Here is a 16554-nt window from a genome sequence, read left to right on the forward strand (position 1 = left end):
CTGACCTTCAGCAAACCGCCAACACTCTCTGGAGTCATTATTCTTGTCTGTCAAAGGAGGTCGTGAGACTGGATGGTCTCACACTTGCACATTCTCATTATTACCTCCCCAAAGAGATCAGAGAGAGGGGTTGCAGGCGCCGCCTGCTCCCAGTCCCGTCCCACTTTTGGCAATCGAGAAATGATGGGAGCGAAGTAATTCTGACCATCAGCTTGTCCTTTTTTTCTCTTGGACATTATGAATAGTGTCCCTAAAAATGTTGTTAGTGTGCTTTAACTTGTAGATATCTCAGAGCCAGATTTATGTCTTGAGTGTAGGTTATTATCCGTATGCACTTGAACTTCACTTAATTTTTTTGGGTTAAAATGTCCTCCTTTTTTGTTCTTTTCTTTCTTCCTTTGCCCTGACCTCAGTGTGTTGTGTATTCATGTGAGCAGTACAGATACATGACCGTGGGCTGGGTATCCTTACTCTCAACCTAGTCTGTAAGCTCACTGGGACCCATGTATTTTTAAATTTTATTTTATTCTGCTTTATTCTTTAATTCTTTGGCACAGGGGATTAAACTTAGGGGTACTTAGGGCTACTGAGCTACATTCCCAGCCCTTTTTATTTTTTAGTTTGAGACAGGGTCTTGCTTAATTGCTAAAACTGGCCTCAATCTTGTGATCCTCCTGCCTCAGCCTCCCAAGTGGCTGGAATGACAGGTGTGTGTGTCTCTGTGCCTAGCTTCATGTCTTTTATATTATGCTTTCTTGGGCCATTGATTAGATGTTCAGTAGAAGCTTGCTAATAGTTTTTGGCTCAGTACATGGTCATCCTGAATGCATTTAAAAATTTCCATTTTGTGGTGAGGGGTTGTTTGGAGAAGTATTAATTATCTGGCTGTGTCTTGCTTCTATTTTCTGCCTTTTATGTGGAAAAATGGCCAGTGGTGGTCTTGTGAGCCACCTAGCTGGTGGTGCTTTTGGTAGAGTCTGTCTTTTCAAGTGGCTCCTTGCTGTTTTTTTCCGTGGGCCTTTGGTGAGTGAGGCGATATTTGCTGGGCAAACAGTTGGAGGGGATCTTAACTGCTAAAACAGTAGCCATTCTACACATTCCGAAGAGAAGGTCACCTGTGGTTCCAGCCCTGCACATAGTGGGTGCTATTCTTGGAGTGTTGAGGGCCACGGAGGTGGATGATTCAGAGAATATCATCTCCAGAAAACCCAGACTAGCTCATCAGAGCTTCGTCTTCTCTTAGACTCTAGCATGAGCTCTCCTGTTCCTCCTCAGCCTTCCTTAGCTCTTGGTGGGCATCAGTGTTCTTCCTCAGGAGGCATTACATCAGCTCCCTCTCTCCCTCCCCTTCCTGGCCCTTGGCCTCCTAATCTGTCTGAGAGAGAACAACATTCATCCTAGAAGGCTTGGTGAAGCCTGAGTGCCTACATGTGGAGCACTTAGCTGAGCACCTAGCACAGAGTAGGCACTCAGTATATGGTAGATGCCTTCAGAGTCATTTCTGTTGGGGAACATATTTACAGCTGGTGCATCCTCTTGTTTTCTGATCCTTGGAAAGGAGTCCTTTAAGCCTGGGTTGCGCTGGGCTACGGGGATTGGTTCTAAGGAATCCTATTCTGGGTCTCTGGGACACTCCTCTGTAGGCCACAGCTAAGTGCCCCTGCTGGTGTGCTCTCCCGCTCAGACTCTGCCAAGCGAGCAGGAGCGTGGCATTTGTCCTTCTATGGCCATTTTGAGGAAAGCACTTCCAACCTGCCACTCCATGTGGACTTAGTCCAAAGGAAGGCAAGACCTCTGGGGGGCCCTGGGTGTGGCTAGGAAGTTGAGGCTCATGGCTTGTGAGTTTTCTTCTAATGGAATTTCCCATCACTTACTGCCCTGCTGATTTCTGATCAATGAAAATGAAATCGCACCACCTCCTCAGAGGCTCCACGTATGCCTGCTGCTTCCCGCTGTGTCAGTTCCGGTAAAATAATCTCATCAGGCGTGCGAGAGGGTAATAGGAAATAAAAATAAAAACCCACAATTAGCAAGAGGCCTTGCCGCTGAGTAACACTTTCCATCCCAGTGGCTGAAAGGGCCGGGAGTGAATGCTTAAGAGACTTCCTTAAAAAAAAAATTTCCTGGCTCCTTCCTCCTCCTTTCTGTTTTTCCTTCATCTCTTCTGAATCCCCCCTTCTCCATGTGTTGTTAGTTTGAAATCATTCACAGGGAAATTTTTTTGCTCTCCTTTTAGGGCCAGTAGGATTTCTGTGTGATCTGCACATGCCATTGCGGCTTTAAACCTTTCTTTGTGTCTCCTGCAAATGGACACGGACTGAATCCTTGAAAATCCAGCTTCTCCTGTGGACCTATGTGGAGAGGGATTTTTTTTTTTTTTCCCTGTCACTGACCTGTCACAGGGAACCAGTTGGGGTTGGCAGGGAGACAGGACAACATGGAGCTGAGCTTCGGTTGCTGAATAGACTTCTCCAAGGTGATTCATTTTCATTCCCAGTCGTTGAGTTCCAATTATAAGTTCATTAAGGACAACTGTCCCCTCTGTGTTATTCACCTTAACTCCCAGTACATCATGAGAATGAGGCTCTAGGAAAGGATAGTGTTGGGTCACGTGAAAGCCGGGCTGAGCCACCTCCTGGTGGAGTGCAGTGAACAGGCCACACAGCAGCCTCGACGCCTCTTGGTAAGACTTGGGGGAGGTGGTCCACGGCCCCCAGAACTTTCTGCTGCTTATGTCTACGGAGTCTGTGGAGTCAAAAGGCCCAGCCCAAAGAGGAACCATGGCCAGGGAAATCACAATGAGAATACAAAGGGCCAGGGAGGATGTGGGAAACCTGTTGGGTCACCTAAGAGGAGCCAGTCGAAATTAAATCATATCCTGTCTTGTCAACTTGACAACATCAAAGAACAGAAGAAAGGCTTGTGTGTAGGCTGGTTCAGGGGTTCTGGCAGTTTCTCATCGGTATTTGCAGGACAGCGCGTCCTTCATTCCCAGAGTGGGGAAAAGAATCTGTCAAGCCGTGGTCAGTTTTCAAGATCCCTAAGGTTCCTTTACTTGATAGATCTTGTGGCGAGACTGAGATGAGACCTTTGAGGGGACTGGGATTGTCGAATCTGAGTCTTGGTGTCAGTGTTCTCCAGCACCATAGGGTCTCAGGGCAGCTGCTCAGTTTGCTGAGCCCCCTTTGCAACCGTGGAGCCACACGGTGGGATGGGATTGCTGTGACCATACCTGCTGATTAGAAAGACAGGTTCTGACATCAGAGCAGGAGGGCTCAGGGTTGTGGGGATGTGATAAGCTAGATCAGTGTGAGGTAGACTGAGTCCCAGTGGCTGTGGGAAGTGCTGGGCCACTTCTACCCGCCATGAGAGCGAGCTAGCAGGAGTGAGCATCCACAGGAAGGGTGGCTATGTATAACCTAGGTGCTCAGTAAATGTGGTGTGAGCGAATGCAAATCGTGAGAGCAGCCGGTTGAGTTTTGGAATCTGCATCACATACAGGAGCTTAAAAGTAAAGATCAGTAGGGCCAGAGCCCCAGTAGCCTCTGTATTATTGAGGCCAAAGAAGTTGGCCCCGTTAACCAACCAGATTTGATTTCCCCCAATCCTATCATGCCTGATGTGGGAATTTGAAACTACGGCGGGAGTAGTTTCTGAAGTTTTCTCTTGTTCTGGCTCCTTCCAAGATTAGAATTATTGGCTGAATGTTTTGGTGGGATGAGCAGAGGGGTCAAGGGGTGGAGGGAGGGTGGGTGCGCCTTCAGAAAGGAAGCGGAAGTTCTTTGTAACATGCGCTTTTCGTATATTTGCGTGTTGGCATAAATAATGTTTCTCCTCTCTCATCCTAGACACTTAGCACGGGGTCTTGATCTACATTGATCACATTTTATGACTCGAACTGGCAATCTTCCCCCTGGGACAAGACCTAACCAGGGTGTTCAGGAAGCCATTAAGGAAAAATATGTAACCACACTCATTCCCAAACTCAATTGTTTGGTCTTAGCAGTGCTCAGATAAGAGACTTTCAAGCATAATTAATCCAAGCACTATTTAATGTGGCGTTGGCGATTCTTCCTAGCTGTGTTGGCCCCAAAGACACATTGGGAGCAGCAAGAGGAGGAAGACCTCTGGGCTACCTTTGCTGGGCTTGTGAGGTTGTAATTATTATCTGCAGTTGCTTGATTCTTAGGGTGGCTCCCCAGTAGGTTAAGAAGTGTGAACACTCGGATCCTTACGCTTTTAAGAAGAAATGTTCCTTTGTTGTTTTGCCTAATTGCCAAGGCCACTCTTTGAAGCGGTCAATGGTAAATATGTCTCAACATGTTCTTCTTGATTAAAAGTAACAGTGTCAATAATGAGCTTCAGAATCTGCATGCGGAATGGGGAAGACGCAGAGAAGACCAGGACAGGTAGTTAAGTTTCATTACCTACCCACCTCTCCCTCCCAGGTGGGTTTAAGCTCGGGTTGGAGGATTCAGAGGACCAGCAGTGCTCCCTCCAGTCTCTCTCGATGCCCCCAGGTCCTGGTGGAGGCTTTTGGCTGCTCTTCTGCAAGACCATAAGAAAGAGAACTGAAATTGGAGATCGCTCCCCAGGCCTCTAGGATTTGAGGACTTCCCAGTATGAAATAGGCTTCTCAAATCTTCCCCTTAGTAAAATGAGTCACTTAGGAGGGAATTTCTTTGATGGGATCACTGTCTACATCATGCCCTCTGAGTCAGAAGGTCAAGGGAGGCTTAGCACACAGCCTGAGGACAGCTCTGAAGGTGCCAGCCAAGGCAGCGCCCTGCCCGGCTGCAGGCAGGACCTCCTGTGCGCGGCTCTGCATCTGCAGTGGCCGCCTGTCTTCATGGCCTTGCTGATGGCTCCACCTTCCAGCATCCATTCCTGCTTTATCAGGGATCCCCTGCTCTCCTCCACTCAAAAAGCTACTTATGCTAATGACCAGGGGAGGAACTGGCTGAGCCTGGGCTGGTGAGTGTGTAAGTGCATGCGAGTCAGCTAGCGAGCGCACACATGCACGTGAGTTTGTGTGTGTGTTGCCCTATTAACAAGTCTGTAAATGGAGGCCCTTGTTTGTTTTGTCATGTGCCAGTTCCAGAGCCTCGAGCCAGAGTGAGCTGTGAGGGTGAGCCCACCGCCTGGCACTCTTCTCACTGATAGGAAAACACTCTTCAGTGAGTCATTTGGAGATGCCTGCTGGGTCCCGTTCCTGAGCAAGGCTCCTCTGGCTTCCCTATCACCCTTGAATGCCGGTTGGAGGAGTTACTGGAGAGGGCATATTTCCTCCATCCCGCAGAGTTGCTTGGGGTTTCCCAGAGCTACAGGTAGCTGCCACAGGAGCAGAGCCACGGTAATGTGTTCGCTGTTAGTACTCATGTAGATGGAGCTGTATCAAAGAAAACCTGAGGCCTGTGCCGCCTTCTTTTTTTTAAAAAAAAATATATAAATGTATATATATATATACACATTTGTATATTTCTTTTTAGTTGAAGTTGGTCACAATATCGTTATTTATTTATTTTTATATGGTGTTGAGGATCAAACTCAGCACCTCGAGCGTGCTAGGTGAGCACTCTACCACTGAGCCACAACCCCAGCCCTTGTGCCTGCTTCTTGATGTGTTCCCGAGCTTCAGGTGCAAATAAGTCCCCTGCCCAAGTTCAGTGTTCCTGGATCTGTGTAGCCTTGAACTATAGCGGTTACTTCTGATATTTAGATTAATGTTCTGCTGGTTAAGAACTACCTAATATAAGTTTGGGACCCCTAGCAGCTTCATCTTTCTGTTGTGCTGTGAGCATGGCTTTAATGACCCTTCCCAAGAGGCAGAAGCCCAGTTCGCTTTCATATAGTCTACATCTGATCTCATGTCCCCCCATAGGCTCATATTTAGGAATTTGCTTGGCTTTCTGGAGTTTTGCTGCATGGACCTGTGGCTGGATGGCTGGATAGCGGGCTGCCTCTATAGACATCATACTTTCCAGAATTTTAGAATGAGGGATAATATATCTGATATCATAAACCATAAAATACTGAAATAATCAGGTAGTGTATTCAGAATTTGGATTATTGGGTCTTTTGTGATTACATTTATGACGTTAAGATGTCTCCGAGAAAGAGAAGATGGACTATTAAACAGATATCCCCAGACTCCATGCGGAGTACTGTGCGAGGACTAAACAGAAACATAGGGTGAGTTTTGCCCTCAGGCAGCTTATAGTCAAGTTGTAGAGCTAAAAGCAACCAGCGTGAAACAGGAGTTTCTGTTTCAGTGGTGTGGGCTGACCAGGACTACAGGAGTACAGAGAGGAGACAGATGTTTGTGGACTTCATTAACAGTAGAGAATTTTATTGCCTAAGTGAAACTTGAACTTGTGCTTCTTAAAGGATAAATGTGGAGGAAGAGAAAGATGTTCAAGGGCCCTGGGATTGCAGGAGCAGAGACAAGAACACAGAAGAACAGGGAGATGATGGAAAGGAGACCCTCCTAGTTGCAGGGAAGCAAGACAGATGATTGAATAGCACATGAGTCCCATTCCCCCATTTAGCCGTGGTTTTACTTTGTGGTTTCAGTTACCCAAGATCAATGGTGATCTGAAAACATTAAATAGAAAATTCCAGAAATAAACAATCCGTAAGTTTTAAATCGTGAGCTCTTCTGAATAGTGGGATGAAATGTCATGCCACCCGTCTGGTCTGGGACGTGAATCATCCCTTTGTCTAGTGTATCCATACTCTATGTGCTACCCACCTGTCCTCTCATTTAGTAGCCTTCTCATTTATCCATTATTATAGTATTGCAAGGCTGGTAACCCTTATTTTACCTAAAAATGGCCCCAAAGAATAAGAGCAGCGAGGTTGACAATTCAGATACGCCAAAAGAGAGCCATAAAATGCTTCCTTTAAGTGAAAAGGTGAAAGTTTTCTACTTAAGGAAAGAAAAAGAACCTGTATGCTGAGGTTGCCAAGATCTATGGTGAGAACCAATTTTCCACCCATGAAATTGTGAAGAAGGAAAAAGAAAATTCACACCGGTTTTGCTGTCACACCTCCAACTGCAAAGTTATAGATGGCCACAGTGTGTGATAAGTGCTTCATTAACATTGAAAAGGCATTAAATTAGAGGGTTTGGTAGTCTCTTCAGTTATAGGCATCCACTGCGGGTGGGAGAGTCTCAGAACCGGATCCCCCAGGGATAAAGGGACACAGCTGTAGGATGGCGGGGCAGAACTTAAGTTTGGCCATTTTGGCAATTGGTTTTTGGGCAGGGCGGCCACCTGATGAGCGTGACCCTGTGAAGTCTAAGCCGGTCTCTCCTTTCTGTTTTCTGCAATCCCAGGTTCCTTCCAGGGAGATGAGGGCAGTCACCAAGGGGCAGTTCCCTTTGGAAATGATGAGCCGGGCTGAGTTGTGAGTGATGGAAAGCTGGCCACTTACAGACATCCTGTGGTCTGCTGAAAGTAGGAGATGCATATTCAGGCGATAAGTCCGGAATGGAAATTTTTGTTTGGGGAGTCAACTCATAATTTCAGTAATTGAAACCACATAAGTAGTTAAGGTAGTTGATGGACAGAGATAAGAGCAGAGAACCAGGGAGGGGAGCGTGCTGATGCACAGTGGGATGGGAGACTGAGGCGGGGGGTTTCTGTGGGCTGCAGGGGAGTGACTTTTATGGAATGAGTGGAAAAGCATATCTTGGAGAGCTGTAGGAACAGGAAGAGAGCAGGCAGTATGGGAGGTCAGAGAAGCAGGAGGTGAGCTGGAGAAGTGAGGGGTGGGGGAGATTTTAAGGAGTCACAAAGATGAATGTGCAAGTGGGGAAGCCATTGACCCAGACTAGGAGGACATGGGTGACCTTGGAGAGAGGACCAACTCTTGAGAGACTCAGGGGGTCCTAGTCCACTTGAAGCAGATGCCCGGTCCTCTCCGCCTCCTTTCATTAAGTCCCACAGTTGGTTCCACTTCAGAAGACTGACACACTGTGGCCCTATGTCATCGTGTAAGTAAGGAGGAACTCGCCAGCCCTCTGAGAGACTGTTGTTGAGGAAGTGAAGCAGTAGGCAGAGTCCACTGTTCCAAAGAGTCGAGATCCGAAGACAGACAGAGAATGTGGTCTAAACCATGAAGTGAGTAGGTGGGACTCTGGTTTGGGAGCTCAAGGGACAGTGGATGGTGGCAGTGGGAGTCATGGGAGGGACTGCCAGCAAAATGCTATAAAGCCTTCCAATTAATCACTAAGAAAAAGGACCTCTACCTCCCCATAGAAACATAGGCAATTTAGATAACTGCAGACGGGGTCTGTCTTACTAGCAAACAATGTAAGTTAAAATGATATGCCTTTTCTTTCCTGCCAGATTGACACTTTTTTTTTAAATTTTTTTTTTAGTTGTAGTTGGACACAAAACCTTTATTTTATTTATGTATTTTTATGTGCTGCTGAGGACCTAACCCAGCACCTTGCACGTGCTAGGCAAGCACTCTAATGCTGAGCCACATCCCCAGCTCCAACTTTTTTTTTTTTTAAAGGAAATAATGCTCATGGTAGATGAAGTTGCAGAAAAACTGATGCTCACATACAGCTACAAGTGGGAGTTGGAAGGGCTTTCCTGGAGGACAGGCTGGCACATGCCAGCATCTTAAATGTTCCTAGCTTTTGAGCCAACATTTCTACTTCCAGAAATGTGTCCTAAGGAAACAGAGGCAGAATGCCGAGCCTAAGCAGCTAAGTTTCCCAAGTAGTAAGGGAGGGCTTAACTGGCTTCAGAGGCCAACTAAACACAGCCTGTACTTAACTCTCTAAGCCTCAGTGTCCTCATCTGTAAAACGGGCCATTGAAGGACCAAATGAAATAATAACCTTTAAAAGGTTCTCAGATCTATGCTTAGTCCTACTAGGTAGACAGCATTGGAGATGCTACTTATTTTTATTATTTTGTTGTTCTTTGTCCTCAAAGAGTTGTGGGCATTTATTGTAGAATTAAGAGCAAAATATTGAGAAGTGTTTAAATGTCTACTAGTAGCACTCAGTAATCTTGTGTCCATAGGATGCAGTGTTACACAGCTGTCTGTCCCAACTTACAGAGAATGTTTAATGTCACATTTAAAATTGCATGCTGTCTCAAGTTAAAAGGGCAGCTCCCATAAGGAGCAGTACAGTCCAAGGTGGATGAAGAAAATCTGTAACTGAGGACATGTAGAGTACTAGAACCTGAGAAACCAACTCCCTACCTGTCGGTTCTCCAGCTGCCTGGTTGGTGGAGTTACAAGTGATTTTTACTTTAGCTTTTGAGTACCTTTGTACGTATCTAAAAAACTTTTTTAAAATAATGAACTCATACTACTGTAATCAGCGGAAGTTATCTGAGATAAATTCAACCTCGTGAGATACCAGACTGAAACCGTAATGGGCCAGATGGTGGTTTTACATCATCTCCTAGTTTGTACTGCACAGCCCAGTAGCAAGGGTGGAGAGATCAGAGAGGGGATCTTTGGAGAGGGACTTTGAAGAAGTTGGGAGGAGATGAAAAAGTTTTGGGTGCTAGCAAAGGACATTTTAAATATTGGTTACAATTAGTGGAGGGAGGTGTCTGGTTTAGCCGGGAAGGCGCCAGGGGATGGGTGAAGATTGGGGTGTGTGAGCTGTGCACCTGCCAGGGAGGTGGGGCCGGTTGACGGAGTGGAGAGTTGAAGCTACTGTGGTTGGGGAAATGAGGGCTTTCTTCAGATCTGGGAGGGAATCAGTGCTTTGTGATGATTAAATCCAGGTCAGAAGCACCGTTCAGGCCAGTGGTGGGCAAAAGATGCTGAAAACCTCCACATGACTTAGGTGCACGTTTCCAAGAGTAGCTAAGCGTTGGGAAGCATATACCCGGTAGCCGATTCAATTGTCCCAAATCTGTTACTTAGTACAAGGCAAGAGTACAAGTAATAGCGGATCTGTCTTGCTTTTTAATCTATATACATAGTAAAAATCTTTTTAAATTCCCCTAACTGCGAGCTGTTCTCTTGCTGCCCATGCAGGATGGACGGGTTCCCAGCACTGGCTCTGCTTCTGATCTCGTGGCTACCAGTCCCCTCCCCACCAGCCCCCGCTGTAACCAGAATATCGCGGTGGTTGCGGGTTCCTTACAGAATGGACTGAGCTAGCAGTTTTCACTTCCAGGCTGATTTATGTTCATGCTGGAAATAGCACAGATGCACTTATTAGCAAACATGAAGTCCAGGGTCTGGATGGTTCTCTGGCCCTTCCAGGCAATGGACCTCCTACAGCATGAGGGACCTGTTCAGGCACGTGTATTCTCTGACCTGGCCACAGTTACGGAATCCTTCTTAAGGCTGCTGGGAAATTGTTACCAAGCAGATGGAATCTCACCTATTTATGGTTTAGCACTTATTGACTTATATGCAGCGGTAGTAGACAAACGCTGTTATTGTATAAAGCACAGAATGGAATTGGATATGGTCCTTCTGTGGATTCCAAGTTAAACAGATGCGGGTAGTATTTTGCTGCCCCTTGAATGAGGTTTCTACTTCTCTTAGGCTGCCTTTGGGGTTTTCTTCTGAGGAGGTGGAGTCAGCAAGGGGATCGTGTATTCATTGCTGTGTGTTTTCCTCTGTTTTCCATCTGGGCTTGGCAATGTGCATGCCGTAGGAGGGCTTTTCTGGTGGCTGCTCTTATGCTCTTGTTTACAGCTGCTTTTCACTGAGTTGGGGAAGTCTACCCGTAGAGTTCAGGGCCAGGGGTGTTCTGAGTAAATGGTCCAGTGTTGTATTACTTGAAATTCTGCCCAAGTTAGAATGGCCATTTATTTGTCCTCTCCAACCAGGGAGCTCTACCTGGAAGCCACCAGACTACAGGAAGGGAAGACCAGTTTCCTATTCTGGTCTGCCTACCCCTCCCTGTCCAGCCTCCCAGCCTCCCTCCCTTCATGACACTGTGCCAGGAGTGAATTTCCCATAAAGATAAGGAATGTCTTGGCGATTCATATGTATTTTTGGAGACTTACTGTGTAGAGTTTCTTCTTCTTTTATACGATGTCAGGTGTACGGGAAAGTTGTAAGTTTGAACAAAGATTTCTCATCTCCTTTTCCAGACTCCTCTATGTTAGGGTTACCTCATATGCACCCCGCCCCTCCACTGTGTACAGACACACATGTTTCTGGGCACACAGGTGCACACTCTCACGTCTTTCCCTAAGCTGTTTGGAAAGTGAGAGATCATGCCCCTTCACCTCTGAACATGCCAGACTCTCTTACGTAACCACACCACGCTTATCAAAATTAGGAAATTAACATTCACATTTATTATGAGTCCACCTACAGACCTTTATTCAGATTTCGCCAGCTGTCCCAGTTATGTTCTTTAAAGGAAAAGAAAATCCCAGATGAGGTGTGATGTTTGTTTGTCACACCTCTCTAGTCGCCTAGAATCTGACACCGGGTTTCCGGCTGTCTTTCTGGTTCATGACGCTGACATTTCTGAAGAGCGTAGGACACTTTGTAGACGTTCCTCAATTTGGGTCTGTCTGATGTTCCCTCTTGATGAGGCTCAGCTTTTGCATCTCTGCAGGAATGCCGGGAAGGGATGGGGGGTTCTTCTCAGTGCATCCTGTCAGGAGGCACGTGATGTCTGTTTGTCTCATTGCCGTTGCTGTGAACTTTGATCACTTGATTAAGGTGATGCCTGCCAGATTTCTCCACTGTCAAGTTATTGTTTTTCCTTCTGTAATTAGTAAGTGTCTGTGGGGAGATTCTCTGAGACTGTGAAAACTCACATTCCTTAGTTTCAGCCTCTACCGATTCTTTCCTGAATGGATTGTCAACTACGATCATAGTTCCTAAAGTTTGGTTTTCTGACTCCATAACTTTTTTTTTGCATTTTTTCATTGGCTTTCCACCCTAAGGAAGTAGCCCTTGACCCTCTAGTTTTCTTGCTCATGTAGTCCCAGGTGTGGCTGGTGGGAGCCCTCCAGACTGCTCTGTGTCCTTTGGGCACAAGGTGCTCCAAGCTCACTGCCAACACTCTCCCTGATCCAGCCCAAGAACTGGCCATTTCACCAAGGATCTCTGGTTCCATTGAATCAAGAATGGTTATCCCAGGCATTATTATTTCTGCTTTTTCTTTTTCTTTTTTTGTAAAGTGAATCCAGCCTTATATGGTAGGTAAGTGCTGTACCAGTGACCACTTAGCTCCACTTCCAGCACAAACCAGGCATTTCTCAAACTATGACAGGGTTGAGGTGGGGAGAGAAACCCACCAAGAATGTGTTCAGAGATCATCATTTTTCTTCTTCAAGTGTTAACAATTCTCCCATGACCTTAGTTTCCCCCATTGTTTTATTAAGCATCTATTATATCCTGGATATAGAGGATGCCGAGTTGAATGACACATGGAGCCTAATCTCATGCTGCTCACAGGTACAGGAGCAGATAACCAATCACAGCAGAGTGATGGCCCCAGAGTCACAGGCTGCTACCATGTGCAAAACATAGGAGGTTAAACCTGGCAGAATAACTCCATTGCCCGCCCTGGAATGAAAAGAATCTTCACCTTTCAAAGGCTGCCTAATGGAACCTCCTGACCACAGCAAAATCCCCTTCTCCAGTTTCAAAACCAGGGAGTGTAGTGTTTTTGCAGTGGAAACATTCCATTTGAACTTTTGATAATTTTGAGAAAGATTTTCATTTATTTTGAACTGAACTCTTAATTCCCTAGGAATTCCTCTCATTCCTTAGCTCCACCCTGAAGCTAGGTAGAAGACACCGCATCTCTGTGTATGTGACAGGCAGGGTTTCATGTAATTGATTCATCTTGCCATCCGGTGGAACTTCTCTCTGCTGTGCTCTTGAGCTGTTCGCGGTCAGCCATTCTGAGATGCTGTAGGTGCTGTAGGTATCCCTGCTACAGGATTACCCAGAGTGGATCACCACATTCTTCACACAGACAGAGAAAATGATAGTGCTGTGAACCTGTTGATGTCCAGCAGGTACAGAGCACACCTTTTGCCAGAGGTTGTGTTTCTTCTTTGGCCACCACGTTCACTTTGGGCTTCTGCAGAATCTGTAGTCAAGTAAAACCCCTAGGTGGTGGTTGTTTTTGTTTGTGTTTTGTTTTGCATGAACTGCTATCAGTCCGAATCTCCCACCCTTTGTTGTTTTAGCTGACTGCCTGAACTTAAATAGAGGGCTTCATATTTATCTTTTTAAAAATTTCCTCTTGTTGTTTGGGCCTGCTCTTTCAGCTGACCTGAGGTCTTTTTTTTCCCCCAGTCTTGGCTTCACCAATTAGCATATTAGTGATTCCTGTTACTTTATGTGCTCTGTACGTTGATGTACTTGGTCTCATTCCTCAAGTAGCTGACTTAAATGAACAGAACAGACAAGAAAGAGTGTCCTGTGGCAGGTTACTGAACTCTCTAACCTTTAGATGATGCCATCAGCCACCTATAAAATCCTGACTTTATTATCTGAAGATTTTTTCCATCCTCGATATAAAAATAAATGATAAATTTTGAGATACCTTATTAAAATTAAAAAAAAAAATTTGTTGTTGTTGTTGTTGTTTCTTTGGTACCAGGGATTGAACCTAGGGGCATCTAACCACTGATCCACATCTCTGGCTCTTTTTATTTTTCATTTTGAGACAGGGTCTCACTAAGTTGCTTAGGACCTTGCTAAGTTGCTGAGACTGGCTTTGAACTTGCGATTCTCCTACCTCAGCCTCCTGAGCTGAGATTATAGGCATGCGCCACTGCTCCCAATGTTGTTGTTTTTTAACTGCATTTCTCAGGTCAGTAGAGTCTAAGCAAGGCTGTTTTCTGTTTCTTTTATGTGAGTTTTCTGAGTTTCCCAATTCTTAGCTGCGGCTGCCCTTCCCAACCTTGTCCCCTTCCACCTGTCTGAAGGTATCCATGTGAAGAAGTCCACTCGAGTCCTCCAGCATCACTCCCCCCAGGAAAGGAAAGGGCATTTGGGGGTGGGCGTGGCTGTGTTCTTTTACATTAGCCGTCCTGGTAGCCTGATCCTAGTCCAGGTACTAAAGGTTGAATGTGAACACTGGATATCACATCTGTTCTTGTCTTGGGAAGTAGACATTGTCCTTTAGGACGTACAACCGTGGGCAATCTCAGTTTTTCTGTCTTTAAAATGGGAATAAAAATAGCCCCCCTGTCACAGAGCGGTTATCAGGATCGAGGTGGGGTTGAGCCCACAGGCCTTCCCACAGTGCCTGACTCAGGAAAGCCATGGCTGCAGTTACGAGGCTTTAACTTTAAAAAGCTTTGGGAAATAAAGTCACAGAAGAGGAAATGAAGTCATCCATAACCTCCTCTCCTAGAAATTGCCATCGTAAAAATTTTGATAGAAATACCTCACGTTTTTATATGCATACCCATATATGCTTCATCCACTTAGCATCTGATCATTTTCCCATGCCCATAAACAATTTCTTTGAAGAAATTATTTTTTATAACAACACATGGAGCTCTGTACACTATAACTTATTTAGTCTCTGTTTTTGCCTGATTATTTCCATCTTTTTTTTTTTTCCTGTTGTGAATAATCCTATATCTCCAAATAAGGTTGTTTCCTTGGGATAAACTCCTAGGATGGAGAAATCGCTGAGTCAAAGGGCTTGTGCACCTTTGAGGCTCCTGCCGTCCTGCGGGGGGTGCCCGTGGGAAGGCAGTATGTGCTACATCTCCCTGGGACGGGGCAGGAGCACCCAGAGTTTCCAGACCAGTGGTCTCTGGGGATACCGTGTGGGTTTTTCATGGAGGCAACAGTTTCTCGCTGTCTCTATTCTCTTTGTTTTTTCTTTCCTTCCCTTTGTTTCCCTTCTTGGTTTTCTGCCAAAGAGCCCCTTGTGAAAGGACCGCCTAATTAACCCTGTGCTAATTAACAATTTAAAATTACACAGTGCGACTGTTCATGTTTAATTCTCTGGGAGCCGGAGCAACAGCAGGGGCCCCCTCCCCTCCCTCATAACCGCCTCCCCTCGCCAGCCTCTGTAACTGTTGCTCTCTCCCCTTTTCTAGTCTTCTCCATAACTGTCTCCTTCTGGAAATGCCATAGAACTGTCACAGCACATCTTTTTAGCTCAGGGAAGGGAGAGGGACGCCTTGATTAACAGGGGCCCACGGGGCACATGGTATAGTTTTATCCTTCTGTGAGCGCAGTCTTTGAAAAGTAGAAGTGAATACCTGCAAAGATGCGGTGGGCTTTACCGGGGGAACTGTATACACAGGGAGATGGATAAGGGGTGGGGTGTTCTTGATGAAGGTGTCAGAACTTGTCTTCTGAAGTTTCCAGTGGCAGATTTAAAGGCTCAGAAGGCAGGGGGGATGGGGAGAGGGAGAGAGAGGGACGAGGGCGCACATGTGTGCATATGTACGGATACTATCAAGATCCTCATGTGTCTTCTCTTGAGCGTTGTCATTGGAGAGATGCGCTTTATTAAAATCCAACCGAATTCTTAAACAATGATAATGAGTATAACACTGGGGGTTGCGAGAGCCCCCCTGGACATTTAAAGGGAAGTTGGGGTGTGTTCAGTGGAAGGAGAAGCAGGCTGCAGGAAGGGTTGAGGACTCGTGTGTGAGCCAGGGATGGGCACAGGGCACACAGCCTGGGGGCCTGAGGAGAGAGGCGCGCGAACTCTGGCTGGCGGGGCTGCCTGTGAAAGCGCGGGGACCCTCTTGGTTCCCAGGCTGCCCTCTGTAACTGAAGATCATTGATTTTACGGGAAACCGTGTTTACAGACAGAGTGCTGATCGACCTGCCGAGTTGACTTCTGCCTCCTTAAGTAAGAACTACCTTTTTCTTATTGACTGGCTGATAAACAGCGAGCTCGGCGGCCGGCTGGGTGGGAGAGTGGTGGATGCCCCGAGGTCCTTGGGCTGCAGGACCGGGCAGGATGAAGAGATTTCTTCATGTCAGGGCTCCTGTCCGCCTTATCCATTCCCATCCCTGCACCTCCCAGGGACTGGGTGGTAGGGCTAAGGCTGCCCTTCACTGGTTACCTGGCAATACAGGTGCCAAGCACAGCTGAGCCAGCCACCTGGCGAAGATGTTGTGAGGCAGAGTCTCCAAGTTTGATTCACATTTCCTAGGAATGATGTAAAAAAAAAATGCAGGTTCTAATGGTAGGGGTTGCTGGGAGCTGAGAGTCTGCATTTCCCAAGCTCCCTACCGAGGACCTGGCTACTAGCCCATGAGCCACACTTGACTCTTTAGCAAGGTTGCCAAGGGTTCTGCTTCTCATGGCCACCAGGCGTGGAAAGGAAGCCCAGAGCAAGCCGCATGGATCCAGAAATGAAATCCTCCTTTTCTACCTGTATCTCAGTGGGCCATCGCCCCTGTGAATGAGCAGCCCTAGTGTCACCACCACAGGGTCATGTCTTTCAGAAGTTGTCATAATGTCATCAGGTCTTGACACTTTCTACTTTGTAATAAAAAACAAACTAAGGGCATTTTTTTTTTTAAGTCTCAGCTCCTTAGCTGGATAGTTTATGGAAGAGGAGGAGGAAGAAGAGAGCAGAGCAAGAAAAGCCCACCA

General features: G+C 46.4%; 1 protein-coding gene across 4 annotated transcripts in view; it reads left to right on the plus strand.

The window, feature by feature from the left end:
- The window catches only part of Zfhx3 (zinc finger homeobox 3), a 241717-nt gene that overhangs the window by 66948 nt on the left and 158215 nt on the right, over positions 1–16554 (plus strand). Inside the window, exon 1 of one of the 4 annotated variants that reach the window (XM_071604883.1) lies at positions 15762–15801. The exons of the other annotated variants lie outside the window; for them this stretch is intronic. The gene's annotated coding sequence lies outside the window, so the exon portion shown is untranslated. Of the gene's footprint in view, positions 1–15761; positions 15802–16554 lie in introns of those variants that run through there. 4 annotated transcript variants of the gene reach the window in all.

Source organism: Marmota flaviventris, chromosome 18, assembly GCF_047511675.1.
Source record: "Marmota flaviventris isolate mMarFla1 chromosome 18, mMarFla1.hap1, whole genome shotgun sequence".
Taxonomy (NCBI): Eukaryota; Metazoa; Chordata; class Mammalia; order Rodentia; family Sciuridae; genus Marmota; species Marmota flaviventris.